The sequence below is a fragment of the Perognathus longimembris genome, unplaced genomic scaffold (genome assembly GCF_023159225.1).
Source record: "Perognathus longimembris pacificus isolate PPM17 unplaced genomic scaffold, ASM2315922v1 HiC_scaffold_4575, whole genome shotgun sequence".
In the NCBI taxonomy this organism is placed as follows: domain Eukaryota; kingdom Metazoa; phylum Chordata; class Mammalia; order Rodentia; family Heteromyidae; genus Perognathus; species Perognathus longimembris.
Window position 1 is genome coordinate 7430 of NW_025959907.1, and position 23980 is coordinate 31409.

Here is a 23980-nt window from a genome sequence, read left to right on the forward strand (position 1 = left end):
CATTGCCACAAAAAAAGAAAAAAAATACCAAAAAAGAAAAAAAAAACACAAAAGAAACAAAACAAAACCACAACTCCGCATCACCCCCTGTGGGGCCGGCAGGAGGCAACTCTTTGCAGGAAGGTCAGAAAAACTTTCACATCAGGAGAACCTGGTTTCTATTTTAGAAACCGTGAACCAGCCTCATCACCCAAATGTGTCTGTTCCTAGCAATAATGATCAAGGCCGCTTATTCCAGTGACAAAGAGCACCTGTGAACCGTGGTCTATTCTGATGACCGCATGTCCATACATCAGTGGAAAATATCCTGTGAGTCCATGGGAGCATCCAAGTACCGCTGTTTTCATAGCCCCTGCTGTTAGTGCACTGGTCCCGAATGCGTGGACTACGGAAGTAATACCATCAAGTGTATGAACTTTGTTTCAAAGAAGACAAACGTAAATATAAAGCATCTTAGAAAGAAATGTCTCCGTATGAGAGTTCCTCAGAGAATCAACCCATGGCATCAGAATGCCAACAAGGTTATGAAGATGTCAAGAATCTGGATTGCATTACCTTTAAGGTATGGTATATCCAGCGATGTCTTCAGTTACAAGGTTATAGCTGCTCTTGTTCTTTATTCCCCACTGGTAACATAGCTTTACCTTTGGACACTTGTATAACTTTGGTCATAAGGGCAACAGGTACACAGAGAATTCCTAAAAGATCTGAGTTTGTAACATGAAGCCTGATGATCTTTCCTTTGGTATTGAAAAGCTTTCTGTCTTCAAAATTATAGCATTAAACTGTTAACATGAGCAATGATTTCCTGACCTGCTACTGAATATGTCATTCTTCATTGTTGCCTGGTAGTGTTTATGTACTCTGTAAGTATAGTACATATTCAAATATATTACTGTAACAGCTCACATGAAAGATTACCATAGGAAATTTAAGTTGAACATCTTTCCTTTCGTTTTAGAAAGCAAAAGCTTATTATATTTATAATTTAAAAAACATGTAATAGAATCTATCTCGTAATCATACGCTGACAGTACTTTACTGAAAATTTGTCATTCTCTTCCATTCCCTCCCCGAAGTGCTGATATGGATAATAGAGTCATCCCTATGAATTTCAAGGTACCTACGCCTTTTTAACAACACTAAATACATGTGAGATTTGGTGAATAGCCAAGTGAGGCATTTGTTTGAGCTGAGATGTCAGCTTTGAGAGCACTGGGGCTTTGGAATGACTGTCCACTTGGAGTCCACATGGGTCCCAAGGGAAGAACCTATTTTCCTATAGGGAGCAGCATAAGTAAAGGCGAAGCTGTACTGGGAGAAGAAACTAAACCCAGCACTAACAAGTTGGTGCCTAGTTCAGTAGACACAGTGTGGTCAGATGGAAACTGGAGATGTGTGTCTACAAGAGAGGGTAAAAATGCAAGGAACTATAATGGGAACAACTTGCAGCTGTTTGTTAATTGCTTTGGTTATTTTTGAAAATTTCCATTAAATTTCTAGCTACATCTGATGTTCTTTTTTTTTTTTTTTTTTTTAAACCAGTCCTGGGCCTTGGATTCAGGGCCTGAGCACTATCCCTGGGTTCGTTTTGCTCAAGGCTAGCACTCTACTCCTTGCGCCACAGCGCCACTTCTGGCCATTTTCTGTATATGTGGGGCTGGGGAATCAACCCCAGGGTTTCATGTATGTGAGGCAAGCTCTCTTGCCACTGGGCTATATTCCCAGTCCCCTGATGTTCTTTTTAAACATGTATCATACTGGGAAGCTAGAATGCTCTTCACTAAAAATATCCTACACAGCTATACAAACAGCTTTTTTTCTTTAAAACAATGTTTCAGTAGAGATAAGCTGAAGTACTATATGTCCTTCATAGGAATAAAACTCCACCTTCAAGAGTCAATCTAGGGCTGGGAATATGGCCTAGTGGCAAGAGTGCTTGCCTCCTACACATGAAGCTCTCGGTTTGATTCCCTAGCACCACATACATGGAAAACGGCCAGAAGGGGCGCTGTGGCAGAGTGCTAGCACGCCTTGAGCAGGAAGAAGCCAGGGAAGGTGCTCAGGCCCTGAGTCCAAGGCCCAGAACTGGCCAAAAAAAAAAAAAAGAGTCAATCTAAGACATTAATATTTCTATTACACAGATAACTCCATGGATTGCCAATTTTTCTAGGGCATATGTGAATTACAAGTACTTAAAAAATACTTCTTTATAACACATATTTTAGGATATAAAAATAGATCATGTTTGGATAAATTTGTATATTGATTATTTGAACACTAGTTGTAAGATCATTTGTAACACTGTAAATATTATAAATATTAAAGCCCTGGGGCCTAGTGGTGGACTGCTTGCCTCACATATGGGATGCCCTGGGTTTGATTCCTCAGTACCACATATATAGAAAACACCAGAAGTGTCGCTGTGGCTCAAGTGGCAGAGTGCTAGCCTGGAGCAAAAAGAAGCCAGGGACAGTGCTCAGGCCCTGATTTCAAGCCCGAGCACCGGCAAAAAGAAAGAAAATTAAAGCCTTGATATTTTCCTGTTCTTTCCAATAAATCTAATGAATATTTAAGGTACTTTGGCCTTTGGAGAGGCTGAGAATTAGCTCATTTATACAACTGATACTTAGATATTCGTATGTCCTTTCTTTCTTTTTACTTGAAGTACGTTTGCTTAAAAGTGCTTGAAAATAGGGGCTGGGAATATGGCCTATTGGTAGTGTGCTCGCCTTGCATACATGAAGCCCTGGCTTTTGATTCCTCAGCACCACATATACAGACAAAGCCACAAGTGGTGCTGTGGCTCAAGTGTTAGAGTGCTAGCCTTGAAGAAATGAAGCCAGGTACAGTGCTCAAGCACTGAGTTCAAGCCCCAGGACTGGCAAAAAACTAAAAAGAAGAAAAAGTGAAGAAGAGGGAGACAGAAAGAGAGAGGGAGTGAGGGAGGGAGGGAGGGAGGGAAGGAGGGAGGGATTGAGGGAGGAAGACAGAGATAGTAAATGAGAATCAGATGTTTTCGTATTTTTTTTTTTTTTTTTTTGCCAAATTGGGGGCTTATGAACTCAGGGCCTAGGCACTGTCCCTGGCTTTTGGCTCAAGGATTACACTCCACCATCTGACCCCCAGCAATACTTCCGGCTTTTTCTATTTCTGTGCTGCGGAGGAATCCAAACCAGGGTTTCAGGCATGCATGCTAGGCAAGCACTGTATCGCTAAGCCACATTCTCAGTCCTTGGATGGTTTTGGCCCTGTTTTTTTTTACCCACCTGCTCACAAAAGCCACCTTCAGGTACAGCTGGCCATGCCTGAGAAATTTGCCTGTGACAAGTTCCCTATTTGATAGATTTCATTCGACTTGACTTTGTGCTCACCTGTAACATGGCAGCCATTCCTTCCTCCTAGTACACAAGGAAAAGAATAGCCACACAGTAGCAGGTGCAGGGATAAAGAAAACCAGAAGTCCAATGTCCTTTAGCACATAGAGTACACTCAAGTCTCAGTCATAATAGGACAAAAAGGCCAAGTACAATGTTCAAGGTTCCTCGCTCGTTCTGGTAAGGACAGTCTGGCCACCATCTGTCTAGGAAGAACCTGTCATGATTCCATCCATATGTACCGTATCTACCGATATTGCGGTTGTGTCCCAATATTACGCTCTCCTGGCCTTTCCTTATTGGATACCTGCATTGTGTTAGAGCCCCTCCTGCTCTATGCACTGAGCTGTTTTTCTCACAAGGTCCTCACCTCCCCACTCTTGATACTGAACCAGAAGGATCCACACAAGTGTCAAGAGGCCATGCAGGATGTTTGCAAGAGGGATTTAAGTGTGCAAAACATAGGCTTTGCTCTCGAGGTGTTCTGACATTGTGAGAAGAGGAGCCAGGAGGGCAGAACTTTCCTAGCATGTTGGACGTGTGTCTTCCAAAATGGGTACCTGGGGCATGCTAGAGTGAAGGCGTCATGGGTAGTTCCAGTACCAGTGCTGATGGGCACAGTGGACTATAAGAAGGGCTTGGCTCCACCGTGCCATTGTGACTCACCTGGGGAGAAGAGGTGCTCCATTTTCTCCTGCCACAGGTCCCCTGGGAGCTCAGGATATGGAGGGCCCTCAGGCCCAGTCCTGCTGTGAGGAGAGGTCTGGTTCAGCGCTGTCCCATAGCCCACAGTGCTCACTATACTGGCAGGGATCAGTGAGGGGCTTGAGTGACACACCAAATGGCCTCCCGGGACAGAGTTGCTCTTTAGGTGGGAGGAGGGCTGCCACCTCTTGGGTAATAGGAAGCGGCCCAGACTCCAGGAGCTCTACAGGGAAAGAATACCATCAGGTAGCCCAAGGGAGGTCCCACCATGCTGGCCTTCCCAATGTTGTGCCAAATGTCAGATCTAGGCTGGGAAGACCTCGACATGGGCTTGTGGGAGAGTAGATTAGGGCCCACTGTGGGTGGCAGGCTCAGGTACTCTGGCTGGGAGTTAAGTATGAAGAGCAAGCTTTCAGCACTATGTGGTCTTTCCTTAGCCTGCTTCCCAGCTACCAGGGGATTTACCTTTAGTGGACATCACCACAAGTTGTACATGGTCCACTCAGGGAAAAGCCCCCTCCATGCTTGTGCAGAGCTATGGCAATGTGGTTGTGTTAGCCAGGCTTTCCTCATAAGGGACAGCAATTGAGACTGATAGGAGTGCTTTCCTCTAACAAGGCCTGGCCCAGTGGAATTCAGACTGCTCATAGGGAGCTCCTCTGGTCCACCTAGTGAGGTTAGGTCTTGTCCACTCTGCCTGGCCTCACCTGAATCCTCCTAACCTCTGGCTCCTCTTTCATGTGAAGATGGAGAGGCAAGTGCCCGAGTTGTGTCTCAGCCCCAGGTTCTGGATTTTGAGGCTTAGTTTGAGCTCCCTGCTGAAAGCTGGAGGGCTCTGTCTTTTCTGATAGGCCCTCCCAGCCCTCAACCTGGATTGTGACCTGGGGAGATGCCCCCACCAAGTTGAGAGTGATGCTGGGTACAGTCAAGGTTCTTGAGCACCCACTCCAGAACCCCAAAGTCTACCTGGCCAACACCTTCTGACTAGACCCTCTAAACTCTTCCTTCCCCTAGGCCCCAAGCAGGGAGAAAAGGCCCACTTGTTGGTGCACGTCTACTTGTTACCCTTCCTCTCTGCTAGCCTGTGGCCCATGTGTCAACATAATTCCAGGTGGTGTAGGGATGAACTTGCAAGAATCCTCCTTGTCCTGAGGAGCCTCACAGAGGATCCCTGTTACAGGTGCTTACCACATATGCACCATGTAGGCAGAAGAGGGTGTTTCTGTCCAGGTACAGCACTCCCCAGGGCAGAAGACAGCTGGATGGTGCTCCAGTCCTGAGATCCATTCAGGTCCATTAACTCACCCATTTCTGAGGCTAGCCCAGCTCTCTGTGTAGCCTGGCAAGGAAGGCAGCAGCCTCTTCAGGGCTGTCTGGATGTTGTCCTTGTATTGGAGCTTGAATCTCAGGGGAGCAGTGCACCCAGGAACTAAGAGTTCCAATCTGGTCCTTGGAGGACACGTCTGGCTGTAGCCATTGGTGACACAGCTCATGAAGCCAGGCTAGTGCCTCTTGGAGTTCTGTTCCCTCTTCCTAGCGGAAGCACCAGAATTGGAGGTGTGCATCTTCAGGTCCCACAGGATGGCTCCCTACTCCTCCTCATAGTTTTCCAGCTTCATCACCACAGACAGCTTCTGGAGGTTCATGGCCAGGGAAGCCCAGCACAGTAGTTCCCATCGGGAGTACAAGGTCAGATCTGGGAGGCCAGTGCCTGTCTCTAGGCAGGAATAGTATGAGGCTACTCAAGTAATAATGAAGGATCGGTGAATGCTTATGGATATCTATTATGTATTTATTTGTTTTTCCAGTCCTGGGGCTTGGACTCAGGGCCTGAGCACTGTCCCTGGCTTTTTGCTCAAGGCTAGCACTCTACCACTTGAGACTTCTGGCCTTTTGTGTCTATGTGGTGCTGAGGAGTTGAACCTAGGACTTCACCTGTACTAGGCGAGCACTCTTGCAACGTGTCCACATTTCCACCCTCGATATCTATTATATGCTCTGCTGTTCCATCCTGTTTGCGGTCAAAGGCAGATGACCAAACAGGTGCAGACAGGCAGGCACTATCCCAGGCCTGCAGGTCTGTAAGTCCTGGTTGAGTCTCCTCTTTTACTGGCCCTATTCTCCTTCCTTTTCCTCCTGAGTGCTGTGATAACAGGTGTTTGCCACCATGCCTGGCTCCCTGACCTCTGTGGCCGGGCCTGCGCAGTGTCTCTAGGACAGGCTGCCTCGGAGGCCTAGAAACATCTCTACCCCACCTCTTGCTCTCCACCTTCTCCCTCCAGCTAGTGGAAGCCACCTCCTGCCTTGACATCAGCAGCATGGCTACCTATTCCCTCACCCCACAGACATCTCTCAGATTTCTCCTCTCCTTCCCCAACAGCACTCGCTCCTGATCTGGTTGGTCCTCAGGGGCCGCCTCAGCCCGCCTAGTGCTCCCTCAGCCACCCTGTGCAATAGTCACCCGTGGACCAGCTCCCAGGCAGCCTCCTTCCCTGTCTCAGCCCCATCACTGAAGCCATCAGCCCCGAGATTTGGGGACGGCAGGGTGGGAGGCGATGTGGGACCTTCGGTGGACCAGGAGTCCCACAGGAAGGTCCTTGTGGATCCCGCCCCTTCCAGGTGGCGGAAGCTCTGAATCTCAGTTTCTCCACGTGCAGACCAGGCGGAGCTCCCCCTGGTCAGCGAAGCTCCTGCCCCACCTCCGAGTTCGGGGCGCAGCGCCCCAGCCTGCACGAAGCCCCGTGGTTGGCTTCCCCTGCCAGCGCGGCCTGACCTCCGCGCCTCCGGTTGGTGTCAGCCCCACGGAACGCTCGGGTCACCGCCGGCCCGGCGGCAGGGCCCGAACCTGCGAGGTATCCGGAAACCCACTTGCCAGAAGCCGAGGCGGCTGCTTCTGCTCTGGGCTGCCCAGGGAAGCCCCGGCAGCACCGTGGCAGCCGGCGGCTGGACCCCAAACCCCACGCCAGCCCAGAGCCCGGCCGGCAAGTTGAGGCGCCCGGAACGCCCACGTCCACGCCAGCCTGCTTCCCAGGCCCTCACTCCGGAACATGAAGCCCCGCCCTCACCGCGGAGCTCCGGGCGCCTCCCCTGCTCTGGAGCATGCGCACTCCGCCTTCGTCATCCCGAACGGACTCCATCTCCCAGAATCCTTTGTACCCGCCGAGGCTCCGCCCCCCCATTCCCAGTCCCTCCCTCACCGGCCTGGGTTCCGGAGCCCCTGGTCCTCACCCTTGCCGGCCGTTAGCGCTGGCCGGGGGAGGGCGGGAGCGCCCGCAGCGGTGCCTTCCGGCTGCGCTTCCGCGCCTCCCAGTGGCGGGGTAGGTCGCGAGCGTTCCTCCTCGGCGTGCGCAGGGTTCTGTGGCAGCGGCTGCCCTCCTGCGACATGGGCCTCGCCTGGTGCCTCATCCCGCTCCCGGCCGGAGGCGCCCCCTCCTCTGCCGTGCTCTCTCGAGTCCCAGGGCGAGGCTCCGCCGCCGTCAGCCGGCCCCGTTCCCCTGTGGGGCGCCTTGTGTGGAGCGGGACTGGCCCCGAACTCACACCCCGGGTGCTGTGCGGCCTCGTGTAGAGGCCCTGGGTCTTGGGGACGCCGGTGTGGGTCGAGTGGATGCCTTGTTATGTCGATGTGCTCACCTGTCGGAGGATGGAGGTACTCCATATGGCGTCCGGCCGTTTTGGATGGAGCGGGTGTAACTGCGTGTTTTTAGGTCGACAGCCTTCCTCCTGGGTCATCCACAGGCCTGGCCCGGCCACAGTCGCCCCTTCCCACCCAACCTGCATGCACCCCCATCCCCACCTGCGTCAGGAACATGTTGCTGCCAGTCAGGATGCCCAGCCCCTTCCCGCGCCTCCTCCTAGTGCTCAGCTAGAGAACGTCTGGTCCCGGCTAGGAGCCAGCTATAGGATGTTTTCCCTGGCTACAAGCCAGCTATAGAATGTCCTGCCCTGGCTGCCTGATACAGTGTCCAGCTGTGGCCACAAGAGATTTCCTCCTCCCAGCTCCTTCTCCTGCCTTCAGCCTCCCTGGTAATCCTAATGACCTCCCTGCCTGAGAGCAGGCTGCCACTCCTCTATCCTGGGAGAGCTAGCCTGTCAGCTTAGGCTTACACTAAAGTGCTTTCTTCCTAGGTGACTGTGTCTGTGGTTTCTGGGTTAGTGCTTACAGTTAGTTCATGCTATTATTTAGACATACATTTTCAAAGCACCTGTCTAAATTCCTAAGAGTACATTGAGTTACAGGCACATCATATTTAAGTTTGGAGTAAACCATTGAATTGTTTTGTTCAAGTGGTGAACTTTATATTTATTTATTTTTGGTAGGCACTCATGCTGATGCCTGTAAACCCTAGCTTCTCCGGGGGTGAAGTAGTGGCACTATAAATTGGCTCTTCTGTGTACAAAGCATATCCTCTTTCAGGCATCCGTGAAAGCTTACTATGATTGGGAATCCCCCAATTGTTTTTTTAACGCAGATATTGCTTATTTTTAAATTGAAATGAAAGAAGTGAAAGGGGGCTGGGAATATGGCCTAGTGGCAAGGGTGCTTGCCTCGTATTCATGAGGCCCTGGGTTCGATTCCCCAGCACCACATATACAGAAAATGGCCAGAAGTGGCGCTGTGGCTCAAGTGGCAGAGTGCTAGCCTTGAGCAAAAAAGAAGCCAGGGACAGTGCTCAGGCCCTGAGTTGACGGCCCAGGACTGGCCAAAAACAAAACAAAAACAAAATGAAAGAAGTGAAAGGAAAAGTAGCAAAGCAACAAGCTTCAAAGAGGAGTTCTACATGGTATAAAGTTTCTGGGGTTTTACATCTCCACATCAGTTGATATTGCATTCAAGAAGATTTTACCGGTCACCGTCACCACCTGCCATCACCCAGTGCTCTCCCTTGCCCCCAGTCCCTGCCGCTCTCTGGTTCCAGGCATCCCACTGTAGCCATGGCTCCCAAGGGCGGCGCCAAGTAGCAGTCGGGGGAGGACCTGCTCCTGCAGGACTTCATCTGCAACCTCTCAGCCTTGTTTGTCCTAGACGCTCTTTTTCGGGAAGGCCTAAATCATATAGGCCATCCCCATCTGGTTGTATTGGCGAATGTGGCACATGGATCTCATTCAGTCTGCCGTTCTCTATAGTGTAATGACTCTTGTGAGCACCTACCTGGTGGCCGTTGCATACAAGAACATCAAGTTTGTTCTCAAGCAGAAAGTAGCACAGTAGTTGCAGAGGCTATGTTTATTCCATTGTATGTCTTTAGCTCCTTTGTCGAATATCAGTTGGGTGTAAGAATGCGGTTTTATTTCTGGGTCTTCAGTTCTAATCCATTGGTCTTCCGATCTGTTTTTATACCAATACCATGCTGTTTTTGTTATGATGGCCTTGTAGTAGAGCTTGAAGTCTGGTATTGTGATACCTCCTGCACTGCTTTTTTTGCCTAGAATTGCTTTGGCTATTCTAGGTTTTTTGCTGTTCCATATGAATTTATGGATTGGTTTATCTATTTCAGTGAAGAATGTGGCTGGGATTTTGTTAGGTATTGCATTGAATTTGTATAACAATTTGGCCATTTTCACTATATTGATTCTGCCTACCCATGAGCATGGGAGGTCTTTCCATCTCCTTGTGTCTTCTTTGATTTCCCTTATTAGATTTTTGTAGTTTTCATTAAATAGGTCTATCACGTCCTTGGTTAAGTTGATCCCTAGGTACTTTATTCTGTTTTTTGGCTACTGTAAATGGAATTGTTTCCATAATTTCCTTTTCTGTTTGTCTATTGTAGTGTACAGAAAAGCTGCTGACTTTTGTGGATTGATTTTGTATCCTGGTACTTTGCCAAATTGGCTTATTAGGTTAGGAGTTTGGGTACTGAGTTTTTTGGGTCCTTCAGATATAAGATCATGTCGTCTGCAAATAGGGATAACTTGATTTCTTCCTTGCCGATGTGGATCCCTTTGATGTCCTCCTCTTGCCTTATTGCTATGGCTAGGGATTCCAGCACTATGTTGAACAGAAGTGGGGAGAGTGGGCATCCTTGTCTTGTTCCTGAGTTTAGGGGGAATGATTTAAGTTTCTCTCCATTTAATATGATATTAAGCAGTTGGTCTATTGTATATGGCTTTTATTGTTTTGAGGAATGTTCCATCTATTCCTGTTCTCTCCAAAGCTTTTAATAGGTATGGATGTTGTATTTTGTCAAAGGCTTTTGGGGCATCGACTGAGATAACAATGTCATTCTTATTTTTAGATCTGTTTATGTGGTGAATTACGTTGATTGATTTACGGATGTTGAACCATCCTTGTGACTGTGGGATGAAGCCTACTTGGTCATGATGTATGATTTTCTTGATCAGTTTCTGGATCCTGTTAGCTAATATTTTATTGAGGAGCTTTGTGTCTGTGTTCATTAGTGATATTGGTCTGTAGTTCTCTTTTTTTGTTGGGTCTTTGCCTGGTTTGGGAATGAGTATGATATTAGCTTCGTAGAATGAGTTTGGGATTTCTCCCTCTGTTTCTATTTTGCGGAAGAGTTTGAGGAGTATTGGTATTAGCTCCTCACTAAAGGTTTTGTAGAATTCGTTGGTGAATCCATCTGGGCCTGGGCTTTTCTTAGTAGGGAGGTTCTTGATTACCTCCTGTATCTCACTGTAAGTTATTGGTTTATTTAGTTGATTTATTTCTTCTTGGTTTAGTTTGGGCAGTTTGTACTTCTCTAAGAATCGATCCATTTCTGTAAAATTATTGTTTTTTGCTGAGTAGAGGTTTTGGAAATAGCTCCTTATGATTGTTTGAATATCGTGTGTACTTGTAATTTTTCCGGTGTAGTCCTTGATTTTATGTATATGAGTCTCTTCTCTTCTTTTTTTGGTAAGTCTTGCAAGGGGTCTGTCAATTTTGTTTATTTTCTCAAAGAACCAGCTTTTAGTCTTATTTATTTGTTGAATGGTCTTTCTATTATTTGTATTTGGAATTCTTAGGAAGTCTTACTTAACAAGCATAATTAAATTTTGCTTCTTAAAATGTAAAATTTTTTTTTTACCTGTTATGGGATGTGCAGTGCTATCTTATTGTTTTACTCTACCGCTAAACCACATTCCCAAACCACACAAACTTTTTTTTTCTTGGTCAGTTGTGGGGCTTGAACTCTGGGCTTGGGTGCTGTCCCTGACCTCTTTAGCTCAAGGCTAGCACTCTACCACTTGAGCCACAGCACCACTTCTGGTTTTCTGGTGGTTAATTGTAGACTAAGAGTCTTCCGGACTTTTCTGCTCAGGCTGGCTTTGAACCAAGATTCTCAGATCCTGAGTAGTTAGGATTACAGGTGTGAGCCACTGGAGCCTGGCTCACACAGATTTTTAATTTGGTCCACAGTAGGGTATTTTACTGCCTGGACTTGCTGCACCCTGCAACCTTCCAGGTGTCCTTGGGTTCCTCTATGTCCAAGGTTCCCTCTACAGACTGTTCTCTGTCAATCTCATTTTCTTCAGCTTGCTGTGCACTGCCTCCTCCATAGAGTCTCACTAATCTGGAGGAGATCCGCCTGTGTTGTTCTGCCTCCAAATACAAGCATACCCTTGATCCCACACTAGCAACCTATCTGGTCCCATCCACTCTCCAGTATTCTTCCATAAGACCATAGGACCAACATCTGGAGGCTTATTGTCCCAATGCTTTTCAGCTGCAGTCAAGCCTTCAGGAGGAACATTTAAAAAACATGTTGGGCTGGGAATGTGCCTTATGTTAGAGTGTTTGCCTTGCATGCATGAAGCCCTGGGTTTGATTCCTCAGTACCACATACACAGGAAAAGCTAGAAGTGGCACTGTGGTTCAAATGGCAGAGTGCTAGGTTTGAGCAAGAGAAGCTCAGGGACATAGTCCAGGCCCTGAGTTCAAGCACCAGGAATGCCCTCCCCCCAAGTAGAGTGCCCAATGAAGTACCATGGAAGATGAAAGGGCAATTTAAAAAAAAAAAATTGCCAGCCCTGGGCCTTGGACTTGGGGCCTGAGCACTGTCCTTGGTTTCCTTATGCTCAAGGCTAGCACTCTGCCACTTGAGCCACAGCGCCACTTCTGGCCATTTTCTGTATATGTGCTACTGGGAAATTGAACCCAGGGCTTCAAGTATGGGAGGCAAGCACTCTTGCCACTAGGCCATATTCCCAGCCACGAAAGGGCAATTCTTGTCCTGGTCTCCCCCTTTTATTTTCTCCAATTGTGACTTTCTCATACCATTGGCACATTCAACTATTGCTTGGTCCTGGAGATGATAAGGACTGCCTGTGGTATGGGCAATGCAAAAAGTAGAGCAAAACCCAGTAAACTTTGTGGCAGTATAAGCAGATCTGTTACCAGTTTTTATATGACAGGGGAGGCCCATTACAGTCAAAGCAGCCAAAAGATGAGAAATAACATGATTGAAAACCTCTCCCACTGGGGAGTGGCAAAGATGAACATGTCCCAATTTTGTTTTCTAAAGCAAAGGAAGTGAGTTACATCCATTTTTATTAAGTCTGAGCCCTCAGGGGGATTGACACCTTTTTGGGGACTAACAATGTTTGGAGGGCAATTTTTAAGCTCTATTAGCTTGTTCTTGTTCTTGTGTGATCCCAAACTGTTTACATGAGAGGCGGCATCTTGATGAAAAAATGGAGTAATTTTGTTGAGCTGTTGGTAACCTGCCAATTAGGGCACCTACCTCTTACTTTCTATGAAACAGAAGTTCTGGAAGTCCAGAATGGGCTATGATGTGCTGAATGAAACAAGGTGCAGGGTTTTACGAATGGGGTTGGGTAAGGTTAGAGCTTAGGGTTAAGGTTAGATTTTATTTTTTGCCATTTCCAGTGCTTGAACTCAAGGCCTGAGCATTGTCGCTGGCTTCTTTCTGCTCTAGGCTAGCACTAAACCACTTGAGCCACAGCACCACTTCCAGCTTTTTTCTATATATGTGGTGCTGAGGAATCAAACCCAGGGCTTCATGTATACGTGGTGAGCACTTTACCACTAGGCCATATTCCCTGCCCCTAGGGTTAGATTTTGTTTTGCCAGTCTTGCGGCTCGAACTCAAGGCCTGAGCGCTGTTCTTGGATTCTTTTTGTTCAGGCTAGCACTCTACCTCTTGAGCCACAGAGTCACTTCTGGATTTTTCTAGATATGTGGTGCTGAAGAATCAAACCCCGGGCTTCATGTATATGAAAGAAACACTCTACCACTAGGCTATATCCCCAGCTCTGTGGTTAGGGTTTTGAATAAACCATTTTTTTTTCTGCTTTTAATGAGTTCTGATTAAGCTCTATTGATGGTAGTCTTTCTGTATGTTTTAGCTACCTACACCTACATGTTTCTTCGAGATTTTGATAATTTAGAGGCAGTAGAAATGTATATTTGAAGGGAATAAGTCTTTTTCACATTTTCACATTCATAGTAATTTTGATATTATTTCATTCTTTACATTGTCGTAATGAACAAATGCAGTTTTAGAACCTGTGTTTTAATAGCAATTTTTTTTTAATTTTTTATTTTTTGGCCAGTCCTGGGCCTTGGACTCAGGGCCTGAGCACTGTCCCTGGCTTCTTCCCGCTCAAGGCTAGCACTCCGTCACTTGAGCCACAGCGCCGCTTCTGGCCGTTTTCTGTATTATGTGGTGCTGGGGAATCGAACCTAGGGCCTTGTGTATCCGAGGCAGGCACTCTTGCCACTAGGCTATATCCCCAGCCCTTTTAATAGCAATTTTGAGTGTTAAAGTTTGGCAGTTGCGGACATTGAACACTAGGGCGAGCCAGTTGTATTCACATTGGGAACTTTCCTGTAATTGCTAAGATTTCTTTCTTTTTTCTGTCCTGGGGCTTGAATTCAGGGCCTGGGCTCTGTCCCTGAGCTCTTTTGCTCAAGGACAGTGGTCCACCACTTTGAGCCAGGGCTCCACCTCTGGCTTTTTCGACTGGTTAATTGGAGATAAGAGTCTGGAGGCCTTTCCTGCCTAGGGTAGCTTCAAACCAATCCTCAAATCTCAGCCTTCTGAGTAGTTAGGATTACAGGTGTGAGCCACCAGCGCCTAAGTTTTTTTTTTTTTTTTCACAATTTTGCATAGAAAAATCTCCCAAATAAGAACAGATTTTTTTTTTTTTTAGATTATGTGTGTGTACATGTGAGATTAGGTGAGTAGCCAAGTGAGGTATTTGTATGAGCTAAGATGTCATCTTTGAGAGCAGTGGGGCTTTGGAATGACTGTCCACTTGGATTCCACATGGGTCCCAAGGGAAGAACCTGTATTCCTATAGGGAGCAGCATAAGTAAAGGCGAAGCTGTACTTGGAGAAGAAACTAGCTTAGCACTAACAAGTTGGTGCCTAGTTCAGTAGACACAGTGTGGTCAGATGGAAACTGAAGATGTGTGTCTACAAGAGAGGGTAAACATGCAGGGAACTGTAATGGGAAGCTGTTTATGTTAATTGCTTTTGTTATTTTGTAATTTTTCATTTATTAAAAATGGACTATATCGGGCTGGGGATATGGCCTAGTGGCAAGAGCGCTTGCCTCGTATACTTGAAGCCCCGGGTTCGAATCCCCAGCACCACATATACAGAAAATGGCCAGAGGGGGCGCTGTGGCTCAAGTGGCAGAGTGCTAGCCTTGAGCTAGAAGAAGCCAGGGACAGTGCTCAGGCCCTGAGTTCAAGCCCCAGGACTGGCAAAAAAAAAAAAAAAAAAGGACTATATCTCATTGTCTTTTTCTCTCTCCTTCCTTCCTTCCTTCCTTCCTTTCCTTCCTTCCTTCCTTCCTTTCCTTCCTTCCTTCCTTTCCTTTCCTTCCTTCCCTTCCTTCCTTCCTTCCTTCCTTCCTTCCTTCCTTCCTTCCTTCCTTCCTTCCTTCCTTCCTTCCTTCCTTCCTTCCTTCCTTCCTTCCTTCCTTTCTTTTTTTCCTGCCAGTCCTGGGCTTGGATTCAGGGCCTGAGCATTGCCCCTGGCTTCCTTTTGCTCAAGGCTTGCACTCTACTCCTTGAGCCACAGCGCCACTTCTGGCCATATTCTATATATGTGGGGCTGGGGAATCGACCCCAGGGTTTCACGTATGTGAGGCAAGCTCTCTTGCCACTCTGCCATATTCCCAGTCCGCTGATTTTTTTTTTTTAATGCGTATCATACTGGGAGGCTAGAATGCTCTTCACTAAAAATATCCTACACAGCTAGGCAAACAGCTTTTTTTTTTTTTAAAACAACAACAACATTTCAGTAGAGATAAGCTGAAGTACTGTATGTCCTTCGTAGGAATAAAACTCCACCTTCAAGAGTCAATCTAAGACATTAATATTTCTATTACACAGAGAATTCTATGGATTGCAAATACTTCTTTATAACACATATTTTAGTATATAAAAATAGGTCATGGGTCTGGGGATATGGCCTAGTGTTGGGGATTATTATGGCCTGGGAAAGACTGCCCTTCCACCAGCCTTGGGACAATAGAAGCCCCTCCCACCTTTTGACCTCTACCCCTTGGGAGGTGAACACGTGTGTGCCACCATGATGGGATTGTCCCGCCCACAAAGGGAAGTTTCGTGATGTCACTTGATGAACGTGACCCCTAGCCTATGATTGACCCTTTGGCCAGCCCCCTTTCTTTCCCGCCATTACTTCTATATAAGTGCCCTTCCATATTAAAGTCTTTGAGACGCATTCCACCACCGCAGCGTGTCCCTGATGCCTTCCTTTCGCCTCCGCCCTCGGTAACATGTGGGGGGAACTGGGGGGAGGGGAAGCTTCAGCAACCCGTCCTCTACTTAGCGTTTGCCCATGTGAGCACGCCTTTGGCCTTCCGCTGGCGGAGGGCCAGGCTGGGTGCTCTTTCATAGAGTTTGTGGTTACCATTCTCCCCGTGGGGGGAGAAAGGGGGTCCAGAACCCCAACATAAATGGCGCCCGAACGGGGACCGAATTGTACGGCCGAGAAGTTCGGGGTACAGTATCCCCACAGATTGCTAAGTAGGGTTTTAGAGGAGGGTCCTGCCCATCCAGATGGGGCAGAAGCATGGAGACATGGGCTCGCGGGACGCGGCGCCAGAGAGTTGCCCCGCCGTGGCGATTTGGCGCCGGGCGGCGGAGGGAGCGGGGCGCGCTTCCCGCGGAAGCATGTCAGTGGAGCAGTGGGGCCGGAGCAAGAGGAATGCGACCCCGGGCTGGGGTCGGTTAGTTCTGCTCTGTGCGCCCCGGGCCAGACGGCAGGCACCCGCAGTGGCGCTTGAGAAGCAGTGGGTGGCCGAGCGCCGGAGCGGTTTGGCTCGCGCGGGCTGAGCGTGAGTACACTGTGCTCCGCGCCACCCCGGGTTTGCGAGGTGCGTGGGCTGGGGCTCGTGTGTCCCCGGGCGGCACCAGGCGTCTTTTGCGGCGGCATTTCGGCAGCCGAGTGTGGCGGGCCGAGCACGGCGTGGCGGAAGCGCGGTTCCGCCATGTGGGAAGCTGTGGCATGGCGGCGGCAGAGCGTTGGGGATGGCTGCTGCTTTGGCCAGACTTGTATTTACAATGGCTGGGCTGGAGCCAGTGCGGCCCCAGCCCGCGGATGGATTAAAAAAAAAAAAAAAAAAAAAAAAAAAAAAAAAAAAAAAAAAAAAAAAAAAAAGCGTGGCGTGCAGTTTAGACCATGGGATGGTGTCCCAGTTGGGGTGCGTGGGCTGCTGCAGCCCGGCAAACTGCTTTATGCCCGCCGATGGTCGTTAAGCTCAGAAATTCGGGTGAGTTGGTTGAATCCTGATTTCTCTGACTTAACACACACGTGGAGCACAATGGGGCGCGCCATATTGGAGGCGGGGCCCCACCCATTCCCCCCAGGTGAGGGGCGTGCCAGGCTTGCCTGGGCTGGCCGATCTCTCTGCAGGTGAGAGAGGCAAGCACCCCGCTGTGCTTGCCTGCACTTTTCTCTCTGTGTCAGCTGCAGACGGGGTTGGAGACAGGAAAGCCTCAAATTATAAACTAAAATGGAATATTGAAAGGAAAACAAAGAGTTTTGATACAGCAATAGGTAATTTGATTGAACTTCCATGTTTACCAGTTCAAGGAGATAAAATCAACTGGAGTTTTCTAGATGGATAAAAGGGTTTGCTTGTCCACTGTGATTTAAAAATTGTCATGTTGGGAGTGTGTAATTAACAGGTTTCCCTTTTGTTTTTTATTCAACCACGTGGTTCTATTATGGGCAAATTAATATCATTTGCCGCTGGAATTCCAGAAAATTTAAATGGCCAATCAAAGCAATTTTAAAGAGCGCTCAGGTATTTTTGTGTGTGTGTGTGTGTGTGTGCGCGCACGTGTGGTTGTTGGTAAGATTTAAAAGCATAACAATAGGTTTCCATCCCGGTGTTCGATGGAGATAAAGGTGCCTATAAAAATTTCCATAAGGTTCAAATATGCAACATGTGGTAAAAGTTCACCAGTATGTTATTTTATATTCAGTGTGTTTCCATAAGGTTCAAATATGCAACATGTAGTAAAAGCACAATGGTATGAAATCAGCATGTTATTTTATACTCAGTGTGTTAAAAGTTAAGTGTGCATGTAGCCTTAACAACTCTTTGGCATAAATTAAGATTTTACCTTCCCATATTCTCTCCTGTGTTCTCATAAACTCTCAAGATCAAGAAATTGAGATTGCTTCATACAAATGTGACTATTAACCTCAATTTTCCTGACCCAGGATTAATATACTGCTTTATAGGATACAGGTGGACAGATGTGCTAGCCGCATGGACGGCTGCTGGATATAGGAAGATGCCACCACAGTCTGTTCCCGAACTGCCTTGTTTCACTACTAATGATTCTTTGCTCTCTCTCCCATTGGAAGCTGCTCGAATGATTTATGAGCCTTGAGTAGGATGTGAATAGTTCCATCCTAACAGTTACTCCAGGTTAAATCACCATAGTTATGTTAGTGGTCACAGCTGGCCAGGTAAAATTTTGTGATTAAGAAAGTCTTTGAATTTTGTGATTAAGAAAGTCTTTTCACCCTGCTTAAACCAGAAGGGCATCGATATACCAGAGCCAGAAGTGCTGAAAAAATTTTGAACACCCTAACCAATCTATATAGAAATTTTGCAGGCAACCCAGAGCAAGATGTGAGCAAGAGAAGCCACTACAGCTTTGCCTCGAGTTCCCCATCGCATGGCATGGAACTTGCCAAATGGGGATGAGGGACGCAGCCACTTCCGAAACTGAGGATTCCACAATGCTTTAACCCTTTGCCCTTGGTTGTCATTTATCTGTGTTCTCTTTCACTTGCCAGTGGGATTCAATGGCGTGATTCAAGTTGATGGCATGTAAATCTCATGTTTTCTAAGTGTTATAGCCAAACCTTCACAAGCAGTTTTTGGTCAGTTCTCAACGGGTTACAAATGGATTATCTCTGTGTTTTTTCCTTGTTGCTCAATTGGGAATAAAAAGGGCTTGTAGGACTATGACTCCCTGGATAGTTCAAAGCCAGCCCGGGCAAAAGGAAAAATTTCTCCAAAATCCCACCTCCCAGTTAAACAGCAAAGAGCCAGATTGAGAGCTCAACCACAGAGAGCGAGCAAAAGGCTGAAGCAGCACCGTGACTCAAGTGGTAGAGCACTAGCCTTGAGCGAAAGTGCTCATGGACAGTGCTCAGGCCCCGAGTTCAAACGCGGATGGGAAAATGCAATTCCAGCCACAAACGTTAAAATTCCTGGGACTTAGCCAGTCCAGGAGACGGAAAGGTGGAGTGGAGTGAGAGGAGAATGGTGCCATATTATCCTAAAGGGAGCTGCCTTGTTTCACCCTTTCAAAATGGATCAGAGCCGGGAAATCGAGAGAGATAATTCCTGTCCATTTTCTTCTTTTTTGCCAGTTGTATATAGGTGTATATATATATTTATTTATTTTGCCTCTGACTGGCTATGCCAAACCAGTTTTCTATCATTAACCACTTCTTTCAGTCGTTTCTCCTTACTCGTTCACTTTACAATTGGGTTTATGCTCCAAAAAGGGAACTGTTCCTGGCTTATGCCCAGGGTGTGTTCTATGCCATTCATGCCAACCAGCTCTGAGAACTTGTCGATACTTTGCCTGACCTTTTCACAAGTGTCTTTTGACAGAATAACATCTCTTGCTGAGATCACCAATGGGGAATTTGCCGTTCACAGTCGTCACCCTAACACAGGCCTGAACCCTGGAGGCACCAGCCTTGGAAACTTCTGGGTATGCCCAAAGACTCAGGGGGGGCTAGAGAAAACCATAGCGCTCTCTGGCCCTAGTGACCATACTCATGGTAATGATGGGGACTTTTTGCCAGCTACACCGGACTGCCAGGCTGACCAGGGGCCCTTGATTTACGTCGCCCCCTTGACAGCAGGAAGTAGCTACAGAAGACGAGACCTCCATCCATACTCCCTGCCTGGTGGCCGCCGGTGTCATAATTTTAAAAAAACAAAAGGGGGAGGTATTCCCCAGGATTAATTAAGGATTCCCTAGGATTAATTAAGGATTAGTTATGCTTATGTTAATTATCCAGAAATTTTAAATCATCCCGAATCAGTGTGGGATGGAGTACAGTATATGTGTTTTTCCAGATTGGAAAATTAAACCCAGAGCACCCACTCTGGAGAAATGTTTTCTTGTTTTCTCCAGGAAAAGGAGGACCATGTTGGACTTCTGCTCTCCCATGAAAATATGGAAAGTAGGACTGCCTACGGTAGGAGGCAACCAAGCTTCCTTTCCTTGTCTGCTTTCTAGATTCCTTCTTGAGCATCTCATGGCTCATGGAAAGTAGGACTGCCTACGGTAGGAAGCAACCAAGCTTCCTTTCCTTGTCTGCTTTCTAGATTCCTTCTTGAGCATCTCATGGCTCATGGAAAGTAGGACTGCCTACGGTAGGAAGCAACCAAGCTTCCTTTCCTTGTCTGCTTTCTAGATTCCTTCTTGAGCATCTCATGGCTCATGGAAAGTAGGACTGCCTACGGTAGGAAGCAACCAAGCTTCCTTTCCTTGTTTGCTTTCTAGATTCCTTCTTGAGCATCTCATGGCTCAATGTTTTGCTGTGGCAATACTGCCTACAGCGTCACACAAAGAAACCAAAGGAATTTTGCACCGTGCTTCTTCCTTTCCTCTCCCCCTGCTGCTAGACTTGGGGAGTCCCGTTGGAAAGAAAATAGGAGCTGAGGGTATTGACACTCAACCCCAATGTTTTATGATAGAAATGTTTAAAAGGGTAAATGCAAAGGTTTAACACCTTGGCTTCAATGTTTATATAAAAGAATGTTTTACTAATCACTTATGTTTGAGTTATCAGCTACTGTAAACTGCCGGGAATGCCAGAGTTTCAGCTTCTACCTCACCAACAAAAGAGGGCTGCTGTCTGCACCTTCCTGCACTTGGCAGAAACCAGCTGAGGATTCTGACTTCTGGACATAGCCAGATGGATGGACCCTTACCTACCCCTCACCCCAGTTTTGTGGAAGGGGCCCCACAGATCTTATGTCAGCATTTGCCTTATGCCCACACATGCCATGTGTTTACAGCATCCCCTGCTTATTGAAAAAAACAAAAGGGGGAGATGTTGGGGATTATTATGGCCTGGGAAAGACTGCCCTTCCACCAGCCTTGGGACAATAGAAGCCCCTCCCACCTTTTGACCTCTACCCCTTGGGAGGTGAACACGTGTGTGCCACCATGATGGGATTGTCCCGCCCACAAAGGGAAGTTTCGTGATGTCACTTGATGAACGTGACCCCTAGCCTATGATTGACCCTTTGGCCAGCCCCCTTTCTTTCCCGCCATTACTTCTATATAAGTGCCCTTCCATATTAAAGTCTTTGAGACGCATTCCACCACCGCAGCGTGTCCCTGATGCCTTCCTTTCGCCTCCGCCCTCGGTAACATGTGGGGGGAACTGGGGGGAGGGGAAGCTTCAGCAACCCGTCCTCTACTTAGCGTTTGCCCATGTGAGCACGCCTTTGGCCTTCCGCTGGCGGAGGGCCAGGCTGGGTGCTCTTTCATAGAGTTTGTGGTTACCATTCTCCCCGTGGGGGGAGAAAGGGGGTCCAGAACCCCAACAGCCTAGTGGGAAGAGTGCTTGCCTCATATACATGAAGCCCTGGGTTCAGTTCCCCAGCACCACATATACAGAAAACGGCCAGAAGTGGCGCTGTGGCTCAAGTGGCAGAGTGCTAGCCTTGAGCAAAAAAAGAAGCTAGGGACAGTGCTCAGGCCCTGAGTCCAAGCCCCAGGACTGCTCCCCCCGACCAAAAAAAAGATCATGATTTTGGATACTCTTTTATATTCATTATTTGAACATTAGTGGTAAGATCATTGGTAACACTGTAAATATTATAAAAATTAAAGCCGTGCGGCCAGGGCTAGTGGTGGAGGGCTTGCCTCGCATACGTGAAACCCTGGGTTCGATTCCTCAGTACCTAATATATAGAAAACGCTAGAAGCCGCGCTGTGGCTCAAGTGGCAGAGTGCTAGCCTTGAGCAAAAACGGAAGCCAGGGGCAGTGCTCAGGCCCTGAATCCAAGCCCAGGACTGGCAGAAAAAAAAAAGAAAAACTCCGGTGTTGGGCCTGCTTTCCACAGCAGCATGCAATGCCTGTTCTCTAGGGCTTGCTCAGGACAGTGCAGCTGCCTGGAGACCTCAGCAGGAGTCCCATTATGACCTGGCAAAGGTGAAGGAGCTGGTTGCCTCTGCTTCTGGCCATTTGGAGTTGGATTGGGCAGCAGTTCCTGCCCAAGAATCTTTCTACCGTCCTGTGGTGAGCAGAGAGACTGGGCACAGCCAGAAGGTGCCTCCTGCCCTGATTGCAGTTCCCCATAGGATGTCGGAGCAGCTCACCAGGATGGATATGGTGAGGGGCTGGACAGGGCTGCATGTGGGGGGTTGGGTTTCCTGTGCCCTCTGCTGCCCAGGCCCGAGCTTCCTTTCCCCTGGAGCCCAAGGATTCTTGCCACAGCCCCAGCCCCAGCCCACCTGGCACCTGTCTAGGACCATTTGGTTAAGTGCAATCCCTAAAGAGGTGAGCCCTGCTCCCCTGCCTGGAAATGTGTGGAATCAACCGGTGGAGCAGAAAGAGAGGCAGGCAGGATACAGCTCAGCCTAAAGGAGCCAGTGGTCTCCCTACTCCCTTGGCAGGCACCTGATATGGACCTGATGGGAGCCAAGGCCAGGGATGGGAAAGAGTGCTGGTTTTTGTGATAGGACTTATGCTAGTGGTTTTGGACACAGACATGTGCTGGTTGGGCTTGGGTGAAAGAAGTTTTTTCCAGTGTCAGGAAAGCATTTGAGAGGACTGAGCGCACTTGGGCAAGCACCACTATCTCCTTCCCACCTTAGTTCCCTTGGAGTCACTGTGGGACTTGGTGTGCTGGGCGGTCAGCACAGCAGAGCCAGAGACTCCCAACTTCCTGCTCTGAGCTCCAGAGCTATGTGTCTTTCTCTGTGTATGTGTTTGTGTGTGTGTATGTCTGTGTGTGTGTCTTTGTGTAGGGTCAGGGATCCCAGGCCTGGGCCTGGGCACTGTGCTGTGTGATATGGCCTGGTGAACCTGGCCTACCTCCCCAGGAGCTCTTTGTGAAGGCAGAGCCCAACCAGTGCCTGGGGTCTATCTGTTCCTGGAGATACAACAAGGGCAAGCCACACCTGGCCCCCAGCATCCGGGTCATCATGGTGCACTTTAACAACGTCGTGTCCTTGGTTACAACCCTCTGTCTTGGGGACCTCAGCATGAAAGCCTCAGTCAGGTCCCGTCTGCTGGAATTTTGGATCCAGGTAGCTGAGGTAGGGGATGAGCTCTGCGGCCTTGGGTCTCTTGCTGTCCCTTCCAATCTCTCTTTCCTGTGCATCTTGGAATTGTGCTCAGGTGCTCGATGGAGCACAGTCCCCTCTTGCCAGGCCCATGCATGGCAGGGCCAGCCAGTCCGAGATCACCCCTGGCTGGCTCTTCCCTCTATCCTGCTCCTCAGCCTGTGGGGAAGCCCCAAAAGCTGCCCGGGATGCCCTAGCTCCCTGCCAAGCCCTGCCACTCCAAGCATCCCTCTCATGTCCAGGGTAAATGGTGGCAACAGTGCCAGGGAAAGCTCACACAATCTTCCTTCCCAGGGTTGCCGCTTCCTGAGGAATTTCTCCTCACTGCACGCCATCATGTCTGCCCTGCAGAGCAGAGCCATCTTTTGTCTGCACAGTTCCTGGCAACAGGTCTCCAGGTAGGTCCGGCCGGATTCAACCAGGAAATGCCCTGAAGGTACACATGGTAGACGGCACCCTCCCTGAGCTGGGGCCACAAAGTCCAGGCCAGGGAATGTGAATGGCACACTTGCTGCCTAGGCACAGCTTAGGCAGTCCTTGGCAGGCTCAAACACTGAATACAGGCACACACAAACATATGATTATCGGGTTTTCTGAGGTGGCCACACATCTGTGTCTTTTTGAAATGAAACAGCACTGACTAGTGGAAGTGGGATAGCACAGCTTTCTGCCAGGAACAAGAAACTGCTCATGGCACACGGGTCCGGGCACTCAGGGAAAGCCTTTTGGACACTCTGGTGCTGCCTCGTGGGAGGCCTGCTGCCCATACAAATGGAGTCCAACTGCCTCCCCCCACACCTTCCCAACTGTCACCTTCACTCTGTCGCTCCTGCAGGAAGGACTTGTTCACATTCCACAAGCTGGCCAAGATCACCTCTCCTGAAAACAACTACTCCAAGAGCAGAGAGCTGCTACTGAAGGTATGCTATGAGGAGGGGAAGGCAGAGGGCAGAGGTGAAGAGGGCACCCATGTTGAAGCGGTGTGGCCACATGGTTACCCTTCTCTTTGGGGAAAAGGCAAGGTAGGAGCTGACTGATAGGCACTCATGCAGGTCAAGAGCCCTGGAGTCCTTTCTGGTTGGGAGATAGAAGGGGAACACAGGGCGGTCCAGTG

The 23980-nt window shown here is 48.4% G+C and overlaps 1 long non-coding RNA gene across 1 annotated transcript; it reads right to left on the minus strand.

The window, feature by feature from the left end:
- Positions 1 to 1826: 1826 nt before the first annotated feature.
- On the minus strand, positions 1827 to 15413 carry LOC125344880. Its single transcript, XR_007209664.1, has 2 exons — positions 15346 to 15413; positions 1827 to 1890 (listed from the first exon to the last, which is right to left on the minus strand). It is a non-coding gene; the product is annotated as an uncharacterized LOC125344880 (long non-coding RNA).
- Positions 15414 to 23980: the final 8567 nt, after the last annotated feature.